Consider the following 27,556-nt stretch of genomic DNA (forward strand, 5'->3'; position numbering starts at 1 on the left):
GCGCTGTTGAGGCGGCAAATAAGAACATAAAGAAGATTGTGCAGAAGATGGTCGTCACGTACAGAGATTGGCATGAGATGCTACCCTTCGCCTTGCATGGGTACCGTACTTCAGTACGTACGTCGATTGGGGAAACCCCTTACTCCCTGGTGTATGGTATGGAAGCAGTCCTACCTGTTGAAGTGGAGATTCCTTCTCTAAGAGTCTTGTTGGATGTCAAGTTAGACGAAGCCGAATGGATTCAGACAAGGTTCAATGAGTTGAGTCTTATCGAAGAGAAGCGAATGGCAGCCATTTGTCATGGGCAGTTGTATCAGAGTCGGATGAAGAGAGCCTTTGATCAGAAAGTGCGTCCTCGTTGTTTCCAAGTCGGAGATTTAGTGTTGAAAAGGATCCTTCCTCCTCAGACAGATCACAGGGGCAAGTGGACTCCTAACTATGATGGACCGTATATTGTCACCAAGGTTTTTGATGGTGGGGCTTTAATGCTTGCAACTATGGATGGTGAAAACTTCACTTCCCCTGTGAACTCAGACGCAGTTAAAAAATACTTCGCATAAAATAGACCCGCTAGACAGTAAAAAGAATAGTCCAGGCAAAAAATGGGCATCCCGACGAATCAAGAAAATGAAAAGGTTCGGGCAAAAATTAGGGATTAAAAATGAAAAGATCGTACACCCGGTAAGTTGAAAACCTGAAAAGGCAACTTAGGCAAAAATGGGTATCCCGGTGGATTGAAAACCCGAAAAGGGCGATCCAGGCAAAAGTTAGGGATTAAGCGAATGACTGCGTTCTGAGTTAGTTCTGAATCTCATCTCATGTCGATGACTGGAAATTTTCGAAAGGTAGGAAACAGTCCAATCACCTTTTCAGAAGGCTGATCATCTGGAGGATCTTGAAGACGAGCAAATCATAGCAGAATTGGAACCCAATAGAAATCCATTTCACATTGCCATTAGATTAATTTCTGTTTTTATCTTTTGTGCGATTACCTCTTTCCAGGGATTGCTTCCTGATGTAAATGCCTATTCAGAGGCCATTCAATCAATAAAATCATGTTATTCAGTATATCTCTGTTTTCATTTTCATTTTACTGTTTTGTTTGCAAAAACGACGTCCGAATTTTTGATAAACATTGCATCATGACACATAAGGGCTTTACAGGTACATGCTCAATAAACATTTAAAATTGTTGTAAATTTTAAGTGCTTTGGATCGTGTATTCAGAACACATATCCTCGGGGCATTTCCTTAAAATCCCCTGCAGATGATCGTGAATATCTTCCCCAGTGAAGTCGCCAACAGATGAATCCGATGTCTTATCCCTGCAGAGCTGATCAGAGTGTTGGATTCTTCAATCCCCAGCAGGTTCTCACCACTGTACTTCCCCAAGTGTTTGTTTCAGGACATACACTCCCCAGTAGAGTTGACAGTGCCAGACTATATATCCCCAGCGGAGTTGACAGTGCCAGACTGTATCTTCCCAGCAGAAGTGGCTGCTCCTTAGAGTTCGAGGCCAGATCGATAATGCCAGATCCATGGTTTCTTTCCGTTGAAGCAGAACCTCGGTACCGTATCAGTGTTTGCTTCCCCTGCTGAGTCATCTCTCGCTGATCGTGGTTGCCAGAACCACTATTGCTTTCCCCAACAGCAGGTTTTTCAGTGTCGTTCTCTCCCCAGTCAGAATCTCGATATTTCGTCATTGCTAGAACACCGTGTGGCGGGTCATTTCCCCACAGAATTCTTTGCGCTGTGAATCTCCAACAGCCTTGCCAGGGTCCAGAAGATGGTGATCATTTCCCCAGTAGATCCCCTTGCCTCAGCTTGGCATTCTACCCAGCATTTCGCATCCCTGCATGTAGAATCATATTGCATTGCATCCTCCCAAATCGCTTAGCATTTCCATTTTCATGGAGCATTACGCCATTGAAAGATTCAAACATACGCACGTAAGCATAAAACATTCTCGGTATCCCAAGTGATAAGCTAAAAGTTGTTTCCAGTACTCAGACTGAAGATTGTTCATGACTTACCTTTGTTATCCCCAGCAAGTGTCATTGGCCCATGCGCCGCCTTTATTATCTTTCCCTATTTCTGCCGATGCTGACAGGCATGAAGTTTTCCGATGTCCAGATCGAAGAAGTTTCCGACGTTCAGGTCGATGCAACTTGTGGCATTCAGGCCAGTTTTCCGATGTTCAAATCGAAGAAGTTTCCGACGTTCAGGTCGATGCAACTTGTGGCATTCAGGTCAATTTTCCGATGTTCAGATCGAAGAAGTTTCCGACGTTCAGGTTGATGCAACTTGTGGCATTCAGGCCAGTTTTCCGATGTTCAGATCAAAGAAGTTTCCGACGTTCAGGTCGATGCAACTTGTGGCATTCAGGCCAATTTTCCGATGTTCAGATCGAAGAAGTTTTCGACGTTCAGGTCGATGCGACTTGTGGCATTCAGGCCAGTGTTCCGATATTCAGATCGAAGTGGCATTCAGGCCAGTGTTTCGATATTCAGATCGAAGTGGCATTCAGGCCAGTTTTCCGGTATCCAGACCGAAGTGGCATTCAGGCCAGTTTTCCCGATATTCAGATCGAAGTGGCATTCAGGCCAAGTCTTTCCGATGTTAAGATCGAAGAAGTTTCCGACGTTCAGGTCGATGCGACTTGTGGCATTCAGGCCAACCTCTCGGTGTTCAGACCGATATTAATAATCTCATATCTCCCGATGTTCAGATCGAAGTCATTTCCAGTATTCAGACTGATGAGCGGCATTCAGGCCATGGTTATTTCTGTGTTACCATTTATTTTGGTATCCAAGTTAACATTCTTTTTCGGTATTCAGACTGACTCTCACCGTACCAGACAGATTCTTCTTTCAAGACCACCTCTTTGCCGATTCTGGCAGACATTGTTACTTCACTTCACTTCAGTGCAAATTTTTGGGCTTTTATTGTATTCAATCCCTTGATACCTCGAAAGTACGAAAGCAGCTGCCATCTTCTTTCCGGATCTCCAGTTGATTGAATAGGGGCAGCTGTAATACCCCAAAATTTACCCTTCATTTTTCCTGAAAAAAAAATGAAAAAAAAAGAAAAAAAAAAGAAAAAAAATAATAATAAAAAAAAAATTAAAAAAAATTAAATAAATAAATAAATAAAATTAATTAAATAAATAAATAAAATATAACAAATTTTTTTGGACTTGGGTCTCCCTCATTTGAGCCCACTACCCACGAAAATCAGTCTATAAATACTGAAGTTTCAGTAGAGGAAAATACACTTGGAGTTACACTTGGAGTTACACTGGGAGATTCACTTGAGAAAAGGAAAGAAGCAAAATACTCTGAGGTTTCCTTGGAACAAAACCCTGAGGAAAAAGATAGTGAGAGAAGAACTAACAGAGTTCAGAGCAGCCTCCAAACCCTGAAGGGAACTCAACTGCATAGAATCACCTCTGCCTCACATAAACCCTAAAGATTGTTTTGTAAACCTCACGAGTGCAACTCAATTTCAATCAAACTCTCCAATCAGGTTTGCCATATATCCATCATCTTTATGCCTTTAATTTGAATGCTCTAAATGTATGAGGTATTATGGGTGAATTTGATACCCTTTTGATGCATGTGTTTGACAAGAGGTTTAGGCCTCCTACCCTTGATTTCTTTTTGTGAGCTTTTTGTGAATTTTGATGGAATTATTCATGTGGTTACATTTTGATTTAGGGGCAACTCTTGGTTACCCTATCTTGTTTCACTAACCCTTTTGTTGAGTTTTTGTGAAGGCACATGACTTTTGCAGGGATAACTTGCGTGGTTTCCCACTTTATTTGTGGGATACCCCCTGGAGGTTTCATTCCGATTACCTGTACTGACTCACTTTCTTTGATGGTGTTTAGCTTGGAAGGATCCTTGGGTTTCCCATTCCTCTAACTGCTGTTACTTCGGATCTTTATCCGTGTGGTAATTTTTTTCCCTTTTTCGTACTTTATCGCTTTCTTAGCTGGAAGACCTCGATAGGAGGCAATGTTTGAGCCCCTTGGTGGCATTTTACTTTGAGATACATGTTTTGTGTTTTGTATTCATATCCCCACATGTAGCGCGGTTCCTTCGTCAAGGACTACCTGTTTGCCCTCGCGCATCCCAAACCCTAAAACCCATAACACACGTTTACTCCTTCTACTACAGGTGAGTAAGTCTCCAAAGGTCGAGCATCCGGTAGATTGCGTAGTAACGTCGTTCGTCCAAAACCCAATCCATAACCCCGTAGTTAGCCGAACTACGGCTTGCTCTGATTCTCATTCTAGATGAGATACGTAGGCATAAGACGCGATGTCTTAGCGAGCACACATCCCCCAACCCATAGGTCAGCCGAGCTACGAAGACTCTGATTCTCATATTCCAGATGAGATACGTATGCAGTGGATGCGACATCCGCACGAGTCATTTCTCTTAACCTTTTTAGTAAATAAACACATTAGGTAAACCCACACCCTTTAGACGAAAACCACAAAAGTGGATCCCGTAGAGTACTATGGATGCGTAGGGGTGCTAATACCTTCCCTTCGCATAACCGACTCCCGAACCCAAGATTTGGTTGCGAGACCCCGTCTTGTCCTTTCTTTTTTCAGGTTTACTTCGAGCGTTTCCTTTTCCTCCTTTGGGATGAATAACGCACGGTGGCGACTCTTCTGTCTTTTCTTTCGCCGGTTGTTTTTTTCGCGCACTGTATTTTTCAAGTTGCGACACCTGAGTATTTGACTTCCCTTGTTTCACAACCTCGTGAATCATTTTCCGCAAACTCAGTCCCCTTCGACCGCTACTGGTGAAGGTACATCTTTTAGCACTCTCAATCCGGAGGAGGTTCTATCCATGAAGCAACAAAATCCGGTAGAGACCCTAAGAAAGTTGCAGCAACTTTGCCAAGTGTTGACTGAGGTTCAACCTTCTTCCTTGACTGTCGTACCTGCTCCAGAAAAGGATGCCTCTATCACTCTCAAACTTCAACAGTTAAAAGATTATTTATTTGAGCGTGAGATTCTAATTATCGTCTAAAAAGAAGAACCCTTGGCACTCGACATCCTCAAACTGCTTGACGAACTTGCTCGACACGAGCTTCCTGCTTCGATTGCCAGATACTTGATTGAATTCGAAACTTTCTTCAACCATCTAATCAAGGACCTTGCTCTTTGTCAGAATGCTGATTTTCAAATTAAGACGAAGATAAATGAGATAAGACGAGAGTGGGATTTTAGTGAAGTTTGTGAGAAAAAACTTAATGACTTCGAGGCCAAGAAACAAGAACGTCTCACCAAGCAACAAGCCTTTGATCAGCAAATCTCAGATTATCAAGCTCAAATAGCTGAACTTACTAAGAAGATTGCTGAGGTCGAGGCACAAAATGCCCTTTTGGATACGACTGAACCTCTTCTAGCTCAAGATGTCATCGTCTAGGAGATTCTTAAAGGGATTGCACACGGCGAAAAATCCCTTGAACTCAAAGCAAGGATTAGCCAACTGCGGGAGAAGAAAATCCTCCTCGATAACAGAATTGGTCATGAGAAGACCCTTTTCGAAGACTTTAAGTCTAGGTTTTCTACTTGACGTATTTCTTTGTCGAGGCAATTATAGCGCTGATTGGCCATTTTGTATGCCATCTTGGCTTTTATAATTAATGATCATTTTCACTATATTTTAATTTGAATCTCTTATAGCATAGGTTTATATTTTTTCAAATATTTCCCATTTACCCTTAAGATTCATCGATCAATACCCAACTCCTGAATTTTGTAGGCATTGTTAGTAAACATTTGGATTACTTGAAATGGTCTTTCCCACTTTGGTGATCATTTTCCTAGAGTTCGATCTATTCGATCCATATGTAAAATTACCTTCCAAACATAATCATTTATTGCAAAGTTTTTCATATTAATCCTTTTATTGTATGCTTTGGCCACACGCGCCTTTTGTCGTATCAAAATGTATATTGTGACCAACCTTTCTTCGTCTAAATCAGTTAGTTCATCGAACATCAATCTCCAATGCTGTTCCGACGGGATGTCGTTTTGCTGTTGCACCCTAACTAATTGTAAACAAATTTATGTTGGCAACACAACATCGTGCCCAAATGTCAAACAAAAAGACGTTGAATTCGTTGCCTCTTTTGGGGATGTTCGACAAGCCCATAAAATTTGATCTAATGTTTTATGCCAATTCTTAGGTTTCTTGGCAACGTGTTTTTTTATTAAACCAATTATACCTTTGTTTGCTTCCTCAACTTGTCCATTTGCTTAGGTGTAGTAAGGTGTGGAAGTAACCAACTTGAACCCTGTTTCAGTAGCAAACTCTTGCATATTTTGACCCACAAAAACTGAGCCCTGATTTGTAGTAATGTTTTCAGGAATCCCAAACCTATATGAAATTCTAGTATTAGATATGAGATGTAGAACGTAATGTCATGACACTAATATCTGAACAATAATAACAGGATAAAAGATAAAGAACAGTGATGCAAGAGACACAAGCAATTGTTAACCCAGTTCGGTGCAAACTCACCTACTTCTGGGGGCTACCAAGCCAGGAAGGAAATCCACTAAACAAAATTAGTTCAAAGACTCTCAGTAAACAAATTCAAGTTACAGTTTTTTCACCTAATCTCTACCCGTATGACTTCTACCTAAGAACTCTTAGATATGAGATCCTACTCACTCCCCCTCAATCACAGCAGTGATGTAAAACAAGTATTACAATAAAAAGAAGACACTCTTCAAAAACACATACTTGATCTTGCTTAAAAGCTTCAACCAAGTAAACACACACTCATGCTTCAAAGCTTAGAATGGACAAATTACAACTCAAAAATCAGTCCAATTCAATCATCTATGAGTGAATGAATGGCTCACAATACACACGACCACACAAGACTAAAACCCTTATTCTCTCTTAATATTTTGTTCATTATTTCTTGTGTGTAAAACCACGTTTTCCATGTCCTTTATATAGAAGTGTTTGGCTGGGCTTGGACATCATAAAACCCTAAAACTATTTTCCATTCATATCTTCTCATAACAGCTGATTATATCTTGTTGGAAAATAAGTTAATCTGGTTGTAATTACTGATTGAGAGCGCGTTCAATCATTACATCAATCACACATAGATTAGCATAAACAACGCAATCACATAATACATAACATTCAGATTGAATGTTCTGTATACAGATGTCATGACATCGGGTCTGACATCTCAGTAAAATCCTGCATATTCACATTTTAAACACCCTGCAGGTACATGTTATCTTATGTCAAGACAACAGTTGTGACAACTTGTGAACACTCTAGGTTTTACAAAAATTGCTGCCAACACATAGAACCAACAAACTCCCCCTTTGGCAAATTTTGGCTAAAACATACATCAAACCATTTGTTCACAAGAGTAAAAAAAACACATCAGCAGTTTAGCAGCAGAAGTAATAAACCATAGATTTACTAGCTAAAATAGCAACTATTAAACACATATATATTAAACACACATGTGCTTCTTCTCCCCCTCAGTCTGCTCAACACAGACATCTCCTTCAACAACACCTGTACTAAACAGATTATCTCCAACATGCATCATCTTCAATATCACCTGTCATCTGTTTATAGCATAGCTACTTTAGCTACAAGTTCCTTTAGCTACTTCTCCCCCTTTTTAGCCAAAAGAGATCAAAGAGACCAATGAGACAAAATAAATGTCTATTAGTCAAACAAAATGTCACACATAATGTCAAAACATATTGTTAGGTGTTACAGAACCACAAGCAAACACAGTTATACAAGCTGAGATAAAAATCCAGAGAAATCAAACAGAACCCAAAAAATACATCAAGGCATCAAAACATGACTGCCAAAAAAAACACCATCAGAACATCCAGACCAGCATATTATCATAAAAGTGGGGAACAATATTCAACAAATCTCAGTCAGAGGAGCTTGCATCTTTATCAGCTTCAGAACTAGAACTTCCACTTGATTTATCTTGAGATTCAGACCTCTCACTAGAGGTGTGGGCTTCTGGTTCCTTGCCCTGTCCAACATTATCTCTATCACCTTGCTCTAAGCTTTCAATCAGAACCTCCAAAGCTTCTTTCCTGGCTTTAGCTACCCTTATCCCAGTCTCCAATTCCTTACAAGTTTCTTTCAGTTCAGCAATCAAACCACCTTGAGAGGCTGGCTTCTTCACAGCAGATGTCATGACAACGTCATTGACATGACTGCCTTCAAATAATTTGTAATGAACTGACAGAGGAGGTTTCCTTTTGCTAGGAAGATCATTTGTGCTCAGAATTCCAGGTTGTTGGCTCAGGATTATCCCACAAATCATTGAGGGAAAAGCTATGGGCAGCTTCACTGCATTTGTAGAAGCATGTTTGACAATTAGTTCAAACATGAACCTACCATAACAAACTTCAGCTTGGTTCCAACAGTAAATATGAACCTTCCAATAGCATTTGAGATTGTATAGATGTGATTGGTTGGTACCCAATTTGCTGACCCTATCTTGTGCAAGATAGCATATTTCACAGTTAGCTTTCCAACAGGGAGATGCTTCTTGCTAGGCCACTCCTTGACCTGTTTAGCAGTTATTTCCCTACAGACCTCATTGTTTGTGGCTTCTAGTTCACAAGTCCTTCTGTTCCTCTTCCTAGGAACTTATTAATCACAGTTGGAGAAAAATTGATACACTTCCCTCTAACAAACACCTTACAAAACTCTTTGTTGTTTTTATCAGCAATGTCCTCAGGAATGTTCACCATAAATTCTTTAACTAGACCTTCAAAACACTGAGATAACCCAGTAACAGTTTTCATTAATCCAACAGATTTAGTCAGGTCCATGACCTCTTTAACCTCCACAGCATCCTTGCCCAGTTCTCTTTCCACATCCACTCTCCTTTGGATTACAAACTTCCATTTTGCTGCTCCATCTTCAAGATGGAAGGAAATATTATCCAAGTGTAGAGCAGCAACTTTTGCAGGGGATTTTCTAACAGTTGTTCTCTTGACAGGAGAGATGTCAGGGACATCTTCTTCAACATCTTCATCTGAGTCAGAACTTTCTCTTACTTTTCTCTTCTTCACCTCCACTTTACTCCAAGACCTTGAGGGGCCTACAACAGTAGCCTTCTTAGCAGTTTTGGTTGTCACCATCTCAACCACAAACCTACCCTTTCTGGTTTTCATCCTCTTAGCTACACTAGGCTTCAAGTGATGAAGCAAACTATCATCTTCATCATCCGAGCTCTCATCTTCCAGGTCAATCACCTTCTTAGCAGAGTCATGCTTCTTAGACTGAGAAGCATTGGCAGTAGGTGATGCTACAAATTTCTTACTAGGCAAGGTTTGCCCTAAAGAGCATAATCCTTCAGCAGCTATATCTTTTTCAGACCTAGATGAATCATCATCTGTCTCATTGTGAGGTCCAACCTCAGGAGAAGGGTCCCTTCTTGATAGAGGAGTAGAAACTCCCTTTATAGAGTGTCCTTCATTAAGGATCCTCGTGACAAGATTTCTAATGACATGATCAGTATGATGCATGTCGTCCTTGGAGCTAGGGGTATTAGAACTGTTACCTTGAGTATGGCCTACAGTGGAGGATGAACCAGGAGCGTCACCTGGGATGACTGACAGGGAAATCACTTCCAAAATGTCTTCATTAAGAAAGTCCATAAAGGGTGTTCTAGCTTTGTGCGCAGGTTTGGTGTTTTTAGAACCAGATGGTGAAGGATGTTGTGACATCTTGTTGTTCTTGTGGAAAGATTTTTGTTGCCCTAGCAGAGAAGGTTGATGAAGTTGAAGGAAGGTGAAAATGTTTGAGCAGAGGTTGCGTGTGACAATGCTATAGATGGAACTTCCAATACTAGGTGATAATTTACCATAAGTGGGGCACTTTCTTTTAAGTGGGTAGACAATATTTTTATTACCTTTTCCACTCCAAATTAATTTCTATAAATTCCCATAGATACAAATCCCTAATTTCCCTCTTAGGCATTCAAATTTATTAGCATCCAAAGCCTTTGTAAATATATCAGCTAATTGCATTTCAGTAGTAACATGCTCCAGGGCTATGATTTTCTCTTCCACTAGTTCTCTAATAAAATGATGACGGATATCAATATGTTTTGTCCTGCTGTGCTGAATAGGATTCTTAGAAATATTTATAGCACTCAGGTTGTCACAGTACAATTTCATGACATCTTGCGTGACATTATATTCAGCCAGCATCTGTTTCATCCAAACCAGTTGAGAACAACTACTTCCAGTTGTTATGTATTCAGCTTCAGCAGTGGACAAAGACACACAATTTTGTTTCTTGCTAAACCATGATATTAAGTTGTTCCCCAAGAATAAACATCCTCATGAAGTGCTTTTCCTATCATCGGCACTTCCAGCCTAGTCAGTATCACAGTATCCAGTCAGCATAGATCCAGATCCATGAGTATACAACATCCCATAGTCACTGGTGCCATTGACATATTTCAGTATCCTTTTCACTTGGTTCATGTGACTGACTTTTGGTTCAGCTTGATATCTAGCACAAACACCTACAACAAAAGCAATGTCAGGTCTGCTTGCTGTGAGATATAGCAAACTTCCTATCATGCTTCTGTAGAGACTTTGATCTACACTAACACCATTTTCATCTTTGGAGACTTTCAGATGTGTAGGAGCAGGTGTCCTTTTATGACTTGCATTCTCCATGCCAAACTTCTTAACAATGTTTTTGGCATATTTGCTTTGAGATAGAAAGATAGAATCTTCCATCTGCTTGACTTGTAGCCCAAGAAAATAGGCCAGCTCTCCAACAAGGCTCATTTCAAGTTCAGACTGCATTTGTTTAACAAAATGTTCGACCATCTGATATGACATCCCACCAAACACAATATCATCCACATATATTTGTGCCATCATGAGTTTTCCTCCTTCATTCTTAACAAATAGGGTCTTGTCAATGCCTCCCTTCCTGTATCCATTGTTAATGAGAAACACTGTGAGTCTATCATACCAAGCCTTAGGAGCTTACTTCAAACCATAGAGGGCTTTCCTCAGCTTATACACATGTTTTGGAAGATTTGGATCTGTAAATCCTTTAGGTTGTTCAACATACACTTCCTCATTTAAGTAACCATTCAAGAAGGCACTTTTTACATCCATTTGGAATAGTTTAAACTTCAGAATACATGCCACTCCAAGCAATATCTCTAATGGACTCAAGGAGAGCTACAGGGGTAAATGTTTCATCAAAGTCAACTCCTTCAAGTTGAGTGTATCCTTGTGCTACTAATCTTGCTTTATTTTTAGTAACCACCCCTTGTTCATCAGATTTATTCTTATAAACCCACTTTGTTCCAATGACATTTATTCCTTCAGGTCTTGGAACCAGTTCCCATACTTCATTTCTCTTGAATTGGCCTAACTCTTCCTGCATGGCATTGATCCAGAATTCATTAGTCAAGGCTTCTTTGACATTCCTAGGCTCAATCTTGGACACAAAATAGCCATGTGAGATTACTTCCCTTGATCTAGTTGTGACCCCTTTATTTGGGTCTCCTATAATGAGATCTTTAGGATGATCCTTCTGAATTCTGATAGAGGGTCCCTTATTAATTTTGTCAGCTTCAGGTTCAGCTTGAGTGAGTTCATTCTCATTACTTTTGTCTGGGAAATCAGCTGGGGCATCATTTTGAGATGTCTCAACATCGTTTGTGACATCAATCTGTTGATCATCAACCACAACATTGATAGATTCCATCATTACTTTTGTTCTGGAATTAAAGACTCTAAATCTTTGTTGTTTGTTGAGTAGCCAAGAAATATTCCTTCATCACTCTTGGGATCCATCTTCCTTCTTTGTTCACGATCAGTCAAGATATAACATTTGCTACCAAACACATGGAAGTATTTGACAGTAGGTCTTCTTCCTTTCTAGACTTCATATAAAGTAGTAGGGGTCCCTTTCTTCAAGGTTACTCTGTTGTGAACATAGCAGGTTGTGTTCATAGCTTCATCCCAGAAGTGGTAGGGAAATTTCTTAGCATGAATCATAGCTCTGGCAGATTCTTGGAGTGTTCTATTTTTTCTTTCTACCACACCATTTTGATGAGGGGTAATGGGAGATGAGAACTCATGACTAATTCCTTCAGATGCACAGAATCCAGCAAATTTGTTGTTCTCAAATTCTTTCCCATGACCACTTCTGATTCTGATAACCTGACTTTCTTTTTCTCTTTGAAGTCTTAGACGAAGATCTTTGAAAACTTCAAATACATCAGATTTTTCCCTTATAAAATTGACCCAGGTGTATCTGGAGAAGTCATCCACCACCACATAAGCATACTTTTTCCCACCAAGACTTTCCACCTGCATAGGTCCCATCAAGTCCATGTGGAGAAGTTCTAGCACTCTGGAAGTGGTGGCATGTTTGAGCTTCTGATGTGACATCTTTGTCTGTTTTCCAAGCTGACATTCCCCACAAACTCTTCCTTCATCAATCTTCAAGTTTGGAATTCCTCTGACAACTTCAACAGATATAATCCTCTTTATTCCTTTAAGATGCAGATGGCCCAATTTTTGACGCCATATCTTCACTTCTTCTTCTTTGGCTAGAGTACACATTGATGAATAACCAGTTTCTTGAGAACTCCACATATAGCAGTTGTCCTTAGACCTGTTTCCTTTCATGATCACTTCATTTTCTTTATTAGTAATCAGACATTCAGTTTTTGTGAAGTTTACAGCTAGACCTTGGTCACATAGTTGACTGATGCTTATTAGGTTTGCAGTCAGCCCTTTAACAAGTAGGACATTGTCAAGGTTAGGGACTCCAGGGTAGTTTAGCTTTCCAATCCCCTTGATTTCACCCTTTGCTCCATCACCAAAGGTTACATAGTTGGTGGCATGAGGATGAAGGTCAGTTAATAGGTTTTTGTTTCCAGTCATGTGTCTGGAGCATCCACTGTCAAAATACCAGTCTTCTTTGGTTGAAGCTCTGAAGGAAGTGTAAGCTATTAGGTTAGTAACACCAGTTCTAAGAACCCATTGTTTTCTGTTGACAATGATGTGATGTTTGGGTCTAGGTTGATGATGGGAAGGACTAGGATAGCCATACAACTTAAAGCAGAATGGTTTTATGTGACCAAATTTTCCACAGTAATGACATCTCCATCTTTGGTGTTTTCCTTTATGCTGTCTTCCCTTATGATGTTGTGACACATGATGTGACATCTTTGGTTTGCTACCAGTGTGACTACACTCAGGTTTGGATTCATTGAAATCAAGGCCAGACTTGTCTCCTGCCATTTTTTCAGTCTGGAGAATTTTGTCTAAGGTGTCAGATCCATTGTTTAGCATTCTGACATACTTTGTCATCTCATCCAGTTTGGAGTTCAAGAACATTGCTTCAGTCTTCAACTTAGAGATGGTTTCCAAGTGTTCTGCCTTCTCATTCTCTAGTTGTGCTATCACTTTCTTCTGACTTTCAACTTGTTGACACACTTCTTCATTTCTGTGACACAACTTTCTGTAGGTAGTGGCTAACTCATCAAAGGTTACTTCATCATCACTTGAGTCTTCATCAGAACCCCATCTTCTAGTTAAGACAGTCACAAGATTTGCAGACTCTTCTGTTTCACTTTCATCAGACCAAGTAGCAGCAAGACTCTTCTTCTGTTTCTCGAGGTAGGTCCCGCATTCAACTCTAATGTGTCCATACCCTTCACATTCATGGCACTGAACTCCTTTTCCTTCTTTGGACTTTTCATCAGATCTTGTTCTTCTTCCTGCATTATTGGACCTACTGATGTCAGATGAGATGTTTTTCACATTAGACTTAGACCTTACATCCATCTTTTTCATAAGTTTTTTGAACTGTCTTCCCAGTAATGCTACATCATTTTCCAGATCTTCATCAGTATCTTGACCACTTTCTTCCTCTTTATCTTCAGTGTTTGACATGAAGGCTATGCTTTTGACTTTCTTTTCAGATCCATCACACATTCCCAACTCAAATGTTTGGAGGGATCCAATTAGCTCATCCACTCTCATATTGGAAATGTCTTGAGACTCTTCTATGGCTGTCACTTTCATGGCAAATCTCTTAGGAAGTGACCTGAGTATTTTCCTCACTAGTTTTTCATCATACATTTTCTCACCCAGGGCTCCTGAGGCATTAGCAATTTCAAGGATATTCATATGAAATTCATGGATATTTTCATCTTCTTTCATCCTCAAATTTTCAAACTTGGTAGTGAGCAGCTGCAGTCTAGACATCTTCACTCTAGAGGTGCCTTCATGAGTGGTTATGAGAATATTCCAAGCATCTTTAGCCACCTCACAGTTGTTCACCAATCTGAAGATGTTCTTATCAACCCAATTGAATATAGCATTCAATGCTTTGGAGTTCCCAAGGGCTAGATCATCCTCCTCCTTGGTCCATTATTCCTCAGCCTTCTTCTCAGTTGTAACTTCTCCTTCCTTTGTAATAACTGGATGTTCCCATCCTGTTAAGACAACCTTCCAAGCCTTATTATCCAAAGATTTCAGGAAGGATACCATTCGAGGTTTCCGGTAGTCATAGTTGGATCCATCTAGAATAGGTGGTCTGTGAACAGATCCTCCGTCTCTATCCATAGTACCAGAAAGTAACGTCCCTAGATCTCACCTAGAACCAGAGCAGGATGCACATTCTGATACCAATTGAAATTCTGGTATCAGATATGAGATGTCGAAGGTAATGTCACGACACTAATATCTGAACAAGAATAACAGGATAAAAGATAAAGAACAGTAATGCAAGAGACACAAGCAATTATTAACCCAGTTTGGTGCAAACTCACCTATGTCTGGGGGCTACCAAGCCAGGAAGGAAATCCACAAAACAAAATTAGTTCAAAGACTCTCAGTAAATAACTTCAAGTTACAGTCTTTTCACCTAATCTCTACCCGTGTGACTTCTACCTAAGAACTCTTAGATATGAGATCCTACTCACCCCCCCTCAATCACAGCATTGATGTAAAATAAGTATTATAATAAAAAGAAGACACTCTTCAAAAACACATACTTGATCTTGCTTAAAATCTTCAACCAAGTAAACACACACTCATGCTTCAAAGCTTAGAGTGGACAAATTACAACTCAAAAATCAGTCCAATTCAATCATCTATGGATGAATGAATGGCTTACAATACACACGACCACACAAGACTAAAAACCTTATTCTCTCTCAATATTTCGTTCGTTATTTCTTATGTGTAAAACCAGGTTTTCCATGTTCTTTATATAGAAGTGTTTGGCTGGGCTTGGACATCATAAAACCCTAAAACTATTTTCCATTCATATCTTCTCATGACAGTTGATTATATCTTGTTGGAAAATAAGTCAATCTGGTTATAATTACTGATTGAGGGCGCGTTCAATCATTACATCAATCACACATAGATTAGCATAAACAACACAATCACATAATACATAACATTCAGACTGAATGTTCTGTATACAGATGTCATGACATCGGGTCTGACATCTTAGTAAAATCCTGCATATTCACATTTTAAACACCCTGCAGGTACATGTTATCTTATGTCAAGATAACAGTTGTGACAACTTGTGAACACTCTAGGTTTTACCAAAATTGCTGCCAACATATAGAACCAACACTATACACTATGTGCTTTTGAATGAACTCGATCATAGCCTCTTGATCCATTTTTACCAAAGGGATAACTTATATCCATTTTATGAAGTAGTCTATTCCAACTAGGATAAACTTTTGTTGTTTCGACGAGGATGGTCGAATCTCACCGATGACATTTAATGCCCGCCCTCGAAAGCGCCAAGGCTTGATAATTGCATGCAATTCGCTGGTTGGTACATGCTGAATGCTTACATGCATTTGACATTCTTGACACCCTTTGGCGAAGTCAATACAGTCCTTTAACATACTTGTCCAGTAAATGCCTTGTCGAAATAATAGCCATTTCATTTTATGGCAAGCTTGGTGTGCCCCACATATTCCACTAAGTGCCTCAGACATTACCAAGTTTGCTTATGTATCTCCAAGACACTTGAGTAACACTCCTTCTGGAGTTTTCTTCAACAACTCATTTCCCAGACGTACATAGTGTAACATATCAAAATTTGCCCTCCTCTTCTTGAGACTAGTTTGACACATTGCATTTCATATTTTTAGGGAATTAGGCATTTCATTTTGCATCTCATATGGAAATAAGAAGATCATCCTCCAAAGTCTTTTCAGAAGATGGGAAGTTACATGATTCAAGCCTGAGGGTTTCTATGAATTGATGATCAACCATCTGAGGGCACGGGTTTCAGTTAGGGTTTCTTGATTCTTCAAAGGTCCTGAGCATTATTGTGTTTGCAAGGATATATTACCATCATCATGGTTCTATCATCATCAAGGGTTTCATTGTTCATTCTCAAGTTCCTTTGGATTAGGGTTGTGACCTTTGGTCAACCCTAATCAATGCTTTTCTTCCAATCAGGGCTTCTCAAAGAGATGAGGTATTTGCTGGGGATGAGGATCACATTATTGTTATGAAGAGCTTACATGAGCTAGGGTTTCATTTTTGAGCAATTTCCCCAAGTGGTGGAGGCTCAAGCTGATCAGGACATTTCAAGGTCATCTGAGGACCAAAAAGTCAACTGAGGGGTATGAGGTGGGGAAATGAGTTGAGACACCTCAATCATGTTCAAAAGAGGTCCATTTGTCATTCTAAACATCTATCTTGAAGATTTTGAAGTCATGGCAAAAGTTTCCAAAAATGGAAAGTGACCTGTAATTCAAAGTTTCCAAAAATGGCAAGTTTCTGGTCCACATTCAACTTGACTTATCAACATCAAAGAAGTTTCAAATGGATTTTTGGTGAACAGAAAAGTTGTAGATCTTTCTCTCCCCTTTTCAAAAAGTATTAATTCATGTCCATATGATGATTGGTTGAGGAGTTATGGTCATTTGATCACAAGGTGTGCATGGAAGTTCAAAGTGACATAACTTTTGATACAAAACTCCAAATTGGTCCATTCTTTTTGCAAAATACTCCTCATGACCAATACTTCTCAAAACAAGCCTTGCCATGCATGGAAAAAGTGTGTATGATCATCATTCCTCAAGTGATCATTTTGGAGGGAAATTCCATAATTCAAAATTGGCTTATGATACAAGCAAAATACCATTCAAATCTTGATTATTGGTTGATTTTAAGTGAATTCAAGCCTTGCATGAGTACTGTTCACGTGTAGCATAGCCATGCTAGCTCACTTTTTCATTTTTGCAAATTGCTCCAATATTCCCTAATCATGTTTAACCAATTCCTAATTTGGATTTCAGTGAGATTAGTGAACCATATAAAAGCTGAAACCCTAATCTCATTGGCCAGAACAGAATTTCAGATCTCAAATTTCCAAGTTTCCCTCCATTTTTCTCTCTCTTCGATTTTCAATTTTCTTCATACAAACACCAGCAATTCTTGTAGATTCATGCTCCTGGTGTAATTCTGAGCAAGAATCATCATCTGGATTGGACAATTGAGCTGGATTTCGAGCAGATCGAGTGCATGAACATGGAAATGGATTTCTAAAATTGAAGTGGATCTAGGTGGTTTCAACTAATAATTCTTGCACAAAGCTTCAACAGAAGCATAGAGGAGTAGATCTGGAACTTTAGAGAGCTTGATCACACGAATTCAGAAGCTTCAAGTTCAAGGTGACTTCAAATCGATCCTCTCCTTTTGCTATTTTCTTGTTATAATTGTGTAGATCTCACTTAGTAGAGCATGCTGATATGTTTAGATCTTGATTTGGCTTAGAATTGAGGCTGTATGATGAAATGTAAGTTTTGTTCATGATAATGTTTGTGCTCGATCTGGAAAACCTAGCATGATTTAGGATTAGATGATATGATATTTGAGATCCTCGTTGCAAGAGCTTTCGATTCATATAGATTTTGTGTGATTCAGCAAAAATCCACGGCGGCGCCGCCGCCTGGTTGACTGGAGAAAACGATCGGAGAATAGCTCCGCCGTCTGGTTATTTGCTAGGGCTTTGCTTATGTGGCTGCCATGCAAGCGCTACGTGTACAATCCATTGGTCCTAACTACTTTGACTTGCCATGCGTTCCATTGACTTGCTGATTGTGCTGCCAAATCATTTAATGAAATGATGCGTTTCATTGATGCTTGCATGTTGCTGATTGTGTTGCTTGCATGTCTGTTCCATTGGCCATGATTCCATTGACCGTGCCATGTGTGTGCGTTGAATCTGATGTGTATGATGACTGTATTAGTGATGCGCTACATTTTGCTTGTTTAAATGTGATCCGTTGATGTGGATTTCGCGCCTCATCTGATGGCTCTGATTAATTCTGGATTTAATTCAAATATTATTTCCCTCCATATTTTTCTTATTATGTCAGTTATTTAGCTCATTTGTAAAATTCATTAAAAATTGAAAAATGATCCAAATTAACTCCAATTTTTTTCATAGCTTTGTTTTAGTGTCTAGTTTTTTATGGTATTATTTTCATGATTTGTTGATGTCTGATTTTTTAATTGTGAATTTTTGATTGGACATTGTGCTAAATTGATATGTTGTGATCAATGCTTTGTGAAATCTTCATCTTTGATCCAATTGACCTGATTTTTTGTATGCTTTATCTTCACATGTGATATGATTTTTGAGCACTGGTTTGAATTTTTTCTCATATGATATCATTATTTTTGACACATGGAGATTAATGTGACAATTTGTGTCACATTTTTGGCATTCAATTTGTGCATTTTTGTTCATCTATCATTTGAACTCTTCTGGATTTGATTTTTTTCCCATTGCTTATTCATGACATGAGAAACTTGCATAAAAAATTTCAAAGCCATTGCATGCTTTTCTGTTTTGATTTGGATTTTCTAATTTGGATGTCCATTTTGTGCTCATTTGTTGGTCATTGCATTACATGGATCATTTGATGCCTTTGATTTTTGAATTGATGCTGGTCCTTTTGAGGACATTTTGTGACATGTTTGAATGTGCAATATGTGGAAGATTAATTTCTGTTTTGATCATTTAGTTTGGTTTTGAACTTAGTCTTTGTACTAGTGTTTTGTATATGAACTAACCTTGACTTGTGTTTCAGGTTTGGACATTTAGCATTAATGGTTGAGTTGCTCACCTTTTGAGATGCAAATTGGATTGTGTTATGACTTCTTTGTGTTTTGTAGGGATTTAAGTTGATGTGTTGAGCTCATTGCTTCATTTGAATGCTTGAACATTGCTCATTGAGTTGTGTGCAGTTGGATGGTTTCGCTGTTTGTTTTCTGATTGGTTGTCTGAGATATTAACTGTTTAGCTTTTGTACAGGTACCTTAGTTGCTTGCTAGCTTTGCTTTTGATTAAGCTTTGGAGTGTGGTTGATACACCACTTAGGTAGTTAGCATCTTACTCCATGTAGTCTGGAAGTCCTGTCACCTTTTTGGCAGGCATTTTGCTGGAAGTCCTCCTTCAGAGGCTCTGTTTGTGTTTGTTTATAATTGTGCCAAAGACCTCCAAGATGAGGCATGTTACCTGATAAGACCTTCATGAAGAGGCAATTGACGGATAAAAGGGATTAGTAGCCAATCCCCCGTTATTCAGTGAGTCGTTCTTTATGCTCGCACTACGTGCTGATGCTTTTGAACATGTACCCAAGATCTTTGTCCAGAGTCTGTCAAGTGGAATAGGGTCTCTCTTTCTGGATCCCCACGCTTTCTTTATTTTGAGCTCACCCCGGCCAAGGTTAAGAGCATGAGGTCTCATCCTCATTACCATTTTGATCAGCTTCACCCTAACTCTCAATGTTAGTGGTTAAGAGCTACAGATTACCCCTTACAGTTTGGCTTGTTTGTCACTACGCCAAAAAGTGCTTTTGGCAGCACCAAAAAGAAAGCGCTTTTTAAAAAAAGCGCTGTAATAGCTTGAAAAAAAATTCGCCTATGTAAAGAAAGCGCTTTTAAGGTAAAAGCGCTCTTATAGGTCTCAGTCTCACATCTATGAGTTTCACACTTATGAAAGCGCTCTTAAGGTAAAAGCGCTCTTATAGGTCTCATGGGTTTCACACTTATGAAAGCGCTTTTAAGGTAAAAGCGCTCTTATAGGTCTCAGTCTCACATCTATGAGTTTCACACTTATGAAAGCGCTTTTAAGGTAAAAGCGCTCTTATAGGTGTCATGGGTTTCACACTTATGAAAGCGCTTTTGAGGTAAAAGCGCTCTTATAGGTCTCATGGGTTTCAGACTTATGAAAGCGCTTTTAAGGTAAAAGCGCTCTTATAGGTCTCAGTCTCACATCTATGAAAGCGCTTTCATGGTAAAAGCGCTCTCATAGGTCATTTATAAAAATTATAATAAATCTAATATTACAAAATCCCTGACTTTCAGAAATCCCTCTTTCACTCTCTCTCGTTCGAAGCTCTCGCTGCCCTGGAAAAAATTCCACAGAGTACCTGGAAATCTCAACGATAAACACTGCAAATTTGAAAGAGACTGCATTCGAAAGAGAAGGATTCAATACCTGGAAATCTCATTGCGTTTTAAGGTTAGGTTTTCGTGTCTTTCTGTTTTGCCCTAGAAGTCAAAGAATAGGTGGTCGATTTTGGTTTGAATGGACTTGCATTGCTACATTATGGGTTATTTATTTGTCAGTATCGATTATTAGAGTTTGTGACTATGTTTGCTTAATATTCTGTAACTTACCGAAAGTTTCATCTTGTTCTGATATAAATGATATTCTGTAACTTGCATCGCCATTGACTTAGAAATAATGTTGGGAGTTCTAATAGAATCAGTGCCTTTTCAACATTTGTTTAAATTTGCTGAGAAAGTAGGAAGGAATGAACTGATATGTTTGCACCATTGTATCCTCATATTCTAACTATTACTGAAATTTCAGAAAGTGATTTTGATGTTAAATGTTGGATACTCAAATGGAATAACTTTGTCTGCTACAGTGATATATGTGATATGGTTTCAAGAACTTAGAGCAATGTCTCATATTTTGGCAATCCTATTACATGTTGGTTTGAATGAACAATTAAACTTCAAAATGTACATTCATATTTTGGCATAACTTTGTCTGCTACAGTCATATTTTGGCAATCCTATTTAATGTTGTAAAATGATGTTTTAATATTATGTGAATTTTTAAGATGGTCACTGTAGTGTAAAATGAACCCTGATGGACTATATGTACATTTTTCATGTGCTTGTCTGCAGGTTGTTGAGTATCGTGGTGAGCAAATAGGAGGTCTTGAGGATCTGAGGGAACCATATATGTTGTTTTCTTCCTTTATAGATAAATTCTTGCTTAGCTTTTATTACATGGTTTGCGTCTAATTGAAAACTTCACGTCTTTGCCCATTTCAGGTTCTTACAAAATCGGTACTGCGTCTGAATCTGTTAATGCAGCTTACATATTTTCTAGAAAAGATCTTTCTCGGTATGTCTTTCAGCTTAGATATTATACAAACCCAAAGCATGTGTTTAATCATTTAGTATCTAGAATGAATCATTATGTTCAATTATTCATGTTAAGCTAATGAATCAAGTTACCAAAATATGTTAGTTATGTATGTTGCTTTATTATTTGACCTTGATATGCAGGCCTGCTATACAGATTCCCTGCGCAAGCAAAGCTGTTGTAGCTGTCCGGTTCTGTCCTATATTTTTTAATCTCAAAGCGACAAACTCAGGTACTTGTGCACTTAGTATAGTTCTGTTTACAACCAGTAACTATGTACAACCAGTTATATGTGGTACTGTTCCAATTAAACTGCCTGTGTGGGATGTATTCCGTCTTAAATCTATATGACCTCTTACTAGTAAAGATCATGAGTGGTGGCCTAGAGGTTCAAAGTGATTGGTCTGAGCTAATTAGACAGTTTTATATTATTTAGCTCTAGTTATGCATTAGGAAGCAGTTATGATATTTGGAACTGTGTTTTGGTCGCAACAAGCTCTTGAGTTCTTGGAAAGGAGACAGACAAAAGACTCAAAATAGTGGGACTTAGACGAGTTTCACCCAATAAAAGAGTGTTAGAGTTGGTATTGTTAGCACTCCTTTTATTAATATTAGTCCACGTAGTTTAACTATTGATATACCGGTTCGTCCATTGACACACTAACCTTATATCCCCATCGAGTTGATAATTTAATAAAATTGATAATGTGAATTGAATTTCTTGGTTCTTGAATTTCTTGGTTCTTACTTGTGAATTGAATTTCTTGAATGATCGATTACTTGGTTCTTGAATTGTTCATGTGCATCATATAAGTTTCTTGAATTGTTTTATACGTTATGACTTATCCTTGATGTTGTTTTATATGTACAGCGCTCATTCCCTGTGTTTCCGTGAGTTTGACCTTCTCGACGTTGCTGTTCGGTAAATCCGAGGTAAATTTCTTCCTCAAATTACTGGTACACTGTGATGAATTTGTCTGAAATTGCGTGAATATGTTGTGTTTTCTTGCTCCGTATTCATTCCGTGTATACTTTGGGTTTTGACAGAAACGCGTTATACCGTTTTGTACCCTAATTACTTTGCGTTAAAACCATGGATAAGACATGGATGTATTCCAATCGATTGTCGAAAGAGTACGAGAATGGGGTATCGAAATTTGTTAAGTTTGCTATTGCGCACGCCAAAGACCCCAATCGAATGACATGTCCTTGCTTGAGTTGCTGTTATGGGAGTCAGGTTGACGCGGTTCAGTTGGCATCGCATTTACTACAAATGCTTGAATTATGACTCCAAATGTGTTCAGTGCCTATCTATCCTTGTGTTGGTTTGCTTGAATTATGACTCCAAATGTGTTCATTCTTGTGTTGGTTTGCTTGTGTTGGTTTAAAAAATTACAAATGCTTGAATTATGACTCCAAATGCTTGAATTAGAGAGGCTTGATTTACAGGTTTATGGGATTATTCCCAAAAAATATTACAGGTTGAAATGGTAGGCTTAAACTGAAGGCAGCGTTTTGTTATTTTACTAGAGGAAAAGACAGCGCTTTTTAGTAAAAAGCGCTGCTAAAGGTTGTCAATAGAGAGCGCTTTTTACTAAAAAGCGCTGCTAAAGGTTGTCAATAGAGAGCGCTTTTTAGTAAAAAGCGCTGCTATAGGTTGTCAATAGAGAGCGCTTTTTACTAAAAAGCGCTGCTATAGGTTGTCAATAGAGAGCGCTTTTTAGTAAAAAGCGCTGCTATAGGTGGTATATAGACAACCTTTAAGAGCGCTTTTTACTCAAAAGCGCTGCTAAAGGTTGTCAATAGAGAGCGCTTTTTAGTAAAAAGCGCTCTTAAAGGTTGTCTATATACCACCTTTAGCAGTGCTTTTTACTAAAAAGCGCTCTCTATTGACAACCTTTAGCAGCGCTTTTTAGTAAACAAAAAGCGCTGCTAAAACCTATAGCAGCGCCACCTACGGCAGCGCTTTTAAGCGCTTTTAAAGGCCAAAAAAAGCGCTCTCATAGGTCTTTTTTGGCGTAGTGTGTCGAGGTTGATATGACCCCTCTTGACTAAAGCCTACCCATTGTTTGGGCCTCTTGTATGGATATAGTGTGTGATGATTGTTCACTTGTGCTTGTGTGTTTATCTGCTTTCCTCTTCTCATCTCCATTTCTGTAGGAGTTGTATGATTGATTTCTGAGGAAGTAGGATTCTGATTAGAGACCTCTACTTAGGGATTGTTGCTGGCATGACAACTATTAGGCTCGAGTCTTAGTCTCCTTATTAGTTTGTTGTTTCCCTGGTCTCTGGTTAAGAGAGTGTTGTACCCCTGTTAAGGGGAACTACGTCGCCCTGATTCTCATACCAGATGAGATACGTAGGCAGGAGATTGAGCGAGATCTCTCCGGGCAACCTTTTCTTTTTCTTTTGTTGTTTTGTGTGTGTTCACCCTTTGTTTGTCTTCTTTGGTGTGAGTACTCGTTTGTTCAACGTGTGCGTGTGTGGTATGTTTATACCTTGAGGATTTCTTCTATTATTCATATTGGGGATCATTTGTGGGGTTTGTTATTCAGTTGGGGATCATTTGTGGGGTTCATCTGTGACAATTGTTATCATTTGGGGTTCATTTGTGATGGTTGTTCACTTGGGGTTCATCTTTGGGGTTCATTTGTGATGGTTGTTCACTTGGGGTTCATCTTTGGGGTTCATCTTTGGATATTTGGTTACTTTGTTGGGATAATCTGATAACCTTCTTCTCTGGTGTTCGCTGGTTAGCGTTTGTTATTGTTTGGGAGTCGGATGTAAGTCCATGTATTGGCATTCTGTTTCCTTTTTGTTGTTTGGAGTCGGATGTAAGTCCATGTATTGGCATTCTGTTTCCTTTTTGTTGTTTGGAGTCGGATGTAAGTCATGGTATTGGCATTCTGTTTCCTTTTTGTTGTTTGGAGTCGGATGTAAGTCCATGTATTGGCATTCTGTTTCCTTTTTGTTGTCAGGAGTCGGGTGTAAGTCCATGTATTGGCATTCTGTTTCCTGTTGAGTGTTTCTTTTGACGTCTCAGCGTCCCTTTTTTGTGTTTTGTTTCGGCGTGCGTTAGCCGAGCTACGAGTGCTCTGATTCTTCTCTGGATAGAGAAGATACGTAGGCATAGGATGCGATATCCTAGCGAGCATGCCTCCCTTTCCCCGAACTACGTTGACTCTGATGTTTGTTTTTGACAAACTACGTAGGCCCAGGATGCGACATCCTACCGAGTCTACTTCCTCCATCTTCTTCCACCTGTTTATTATTCCAATTTGTGCAGTTTTCTTTGAGCAGTTTTATTAGCAACCTTATCCTATTCTTTGAGCTATCTTTTGAGCGTGGATCCCGTCGAGTACGACGAACGTGAGGGGTGCTAATACCTTTCCCTTGCGTAACCGACTCCCGTACCTTGTAATCTCTAGTCGTAAGACCATTCCTTTCCCCTTTCTTCGGTTAGTCATGCGCTCCCTTTCCGTCATAGAATGAATAGCGTCGGTGGCGGCTCTGTAAACTGTTTTTTTTTCCGCCGGTTGTTTTTCGCGTTGCGACACATAGCTTAAAGCTTTATACCTGATTTTCCTGCCAGTGTTTCCGACTGGATTTTCTAGGTACTCTATGATTGGTTTTCTCCAATCTGACTGTGACAAATTGTCAATGGCAAAAACTTCGTGTCTTGCAAAAATTTCAAAAATTTCAAAAAATGTATTGCAGAGGACATCTGCCTTCGTCATTTTATTTCGACCTTCTTGGCTCCTAAATATCTTAAGTATTTGAGACCAGTTATTAGGGCTTCGTACTCTCCTTCATTATTGGAACACTACCTGTCGACTTTACATTTGAACTTCATCGGAATGTCTTGTGGGGATAATATTAAGACCCTAACTCCTGTTCCATTTTTATGACTTGACCCGTCAAAGTACAACCTCCAAGGGTTCGTTGATCACACTGAATTACACTGTGTTTTTGACTCAGATTTCACATGTTTATTAGGACTTTATTATCATTTTGTTTGTATTATGCTCTCTTTTCTCTTGTTTTCAGATATTTAGCATTTTCGGATTCTTTTGGAAGAAACGAAGCAAAAAGACCTAAAATTAGGGTTTTTCGACGAAATTACACACATGGCGTTGCACATGGCGGACACTATAGGAGAAGCCATGAGTCATCAGCCCTCAAATAGGAGGTATCCGCCATTTTCCCATGATCCACCCCATTTACACACATGGCGGGCGCCATGAAGGGATGGCGGGCGCCACCTTTCGAAGTCATGTTCCCACTAAGGGGAAGCTGGAGAGCACCATGGTCTTTGCAAGCTGCTGAAATCCTCTATAAATAGTTCGTTCCATTTCGCTTTCTAATCATCCAACTTAGTTTTACAACACTAAGCATATATTTATCATTTGTAATAGCGGTAATCCGTCGCATCGGGGGGTTATCGCATCTTAGTGAGATTGAGTTGGGTCACTTCGAGTTGCTGTCGCCTTTAGCTTCAGGAGTCGGAGGTTTATTTTTGTACCAGATTTAAAGCCCTCCATTTGGAGCAGGTTCTTATTTATCGCTTTATTTATTTATTTCCCGCATCGCTTTTATTTTATTTACTTTCTGTCTACGCTTTTATTTTATTTATTTTCCGCACTCGCTTTACTTTATTTATTTTACGCACTTTACTCGCTCTCCACGCCTCACATTCTAAAACAAACTTTTCATCATGATTAACGCCGTTGTGTTTGTTTGTGTTACCATGTCTGGCTAAATCTTCTAAAGGTTAGAATGTAAGGATCGCGGTTAAAGTTATGTTTCACATATTAAATCTGTAGAAATACTTTAAAGGCTGTTTTGATTTTTAACTTGAGTTTTCTAAAACAAACTTGGTTAGTTTTAATTATTCAAGGAGTACGAAAGCACCCTGGCTTAGTAACTAGGAATTTTTTATCACTTTAAGAAAAAACTATTTTTGAAACTGTTTTTGGACGCGTTGATAGATTTAAAATCAGGAAACTCCTTGGGTAAACTTTCCAAATCAAAATCACTTTTCAACTAAGTTTACGAGTCTCGTTTCTTAAAAATAAGTTTACTACTTTAGCATTCTGCGCACCTTTTATAAGTGACAATAAGAGGCCTTAATTTAAGGGTAAACTCGGTTCTGAATACGCGAAAGCGACAGTTCCTGTTAAATGGATTCTTTTCAAGAGTAGAAAATATTGCCTCATAAGTAGTTCTATTTAGACAATCGAAACATCACTTAACTAACGTGAATTACATTCAACATGTCTTTACCTGCATTTATTATTTACCGTTGTTTTGCAAACCCAATATCTCTTTTATACCGTCTTAGATAAACACCGTAGCGATAGTAATCAATAGATTGACGATTGGTCTTTGTGGGATCGATATTCTTTTATATTACTTTGACGTAATTCGTACACTTGCGAATCAACACGATCAAGTTTTTGGCGCCGTTGCCGGGGACCAACTTCGTCAAATTTTGTACCCTGTTGTTACACCGTCTAGACTAAGGCATTATTAGCCGGTAAATGCGAAGAACCCGTAGTATCGGAAATTTAGTAGATCCATTAGCGGAACCCGAACGTTATACTCGTACACGCCTCTTACTCATCCGAATTAAGAAAGCTATGGCCGAGAATCGCTATAGGAGACCTCTTAAGGAATTTGCCCAACCCTCTGACGAGGAACCTAGTTCGAGTATAGTAAACCCCCTTATTCCTGCTAACAATTTCAAACTAAAACCGTCTTTGTTGCAATTAGTGCAACAGAACCAATACGCGGGTCTCGCAACTGAGAACCCGAATCAACATTTAAAAGTTTTTATCCGACTAGCCGACACCTTTAAATCTAACGGTGCTTCACCCGATGCGATCCGTTTAAGATTATTTCCTTTCTCCCTTAGGGATAAAGCACGTTCATGGCTAGATTCACTTCCAGCTAATTCAATAACTACCTGGGAAGACCTTAGGAGAGTATTCCTTTCTAGATATTTCCCCCCTAGTAAAACTGAT

The 27,556-nt window shown here is 39.1% G+C and overlaps 1 long non-coding RNA gene across 1 annotated transcript; it reads left to right on the forward strand.

Moving 5' to 3' along the window:
- The first annotated feature begins 20,550 nt into the window (after positions 1-20,550).
- Positions 20,551-21,768, forward strand: LOC127085737 (uncharacterized). The gene is made up of 3 exons (XR_007789257.1): positions 20,551-20,612; positions 21,290-21,512; positions 21,677-21,768. It is a non-coding gene; the product is annotated as an uncharacterized LOC127085737 (long non-coding RNA).
- The last annotated feature ends 5,788 nt before the right edge of the window (positions 21,769-27,556 follow it).

This window comes from Lathyrus oleraceus, chromosome 5 (genome assembly GCF_024323335.1).
Source record: "Lathyrus oleraceus cultivar Zhongwan6 chromosome 5, CAAS_Psat_ZW6_1.0, whole genome shotgun sequence".
In the NCBI taxonomy this organism is placed as follows: domain Eukaryota; kingdom Viridiplantae; phylum Streptophyta; class Magnoliopsida; order Fabales; family Fabaceae; genus Lathyrus; species Lathyrus oleraceus.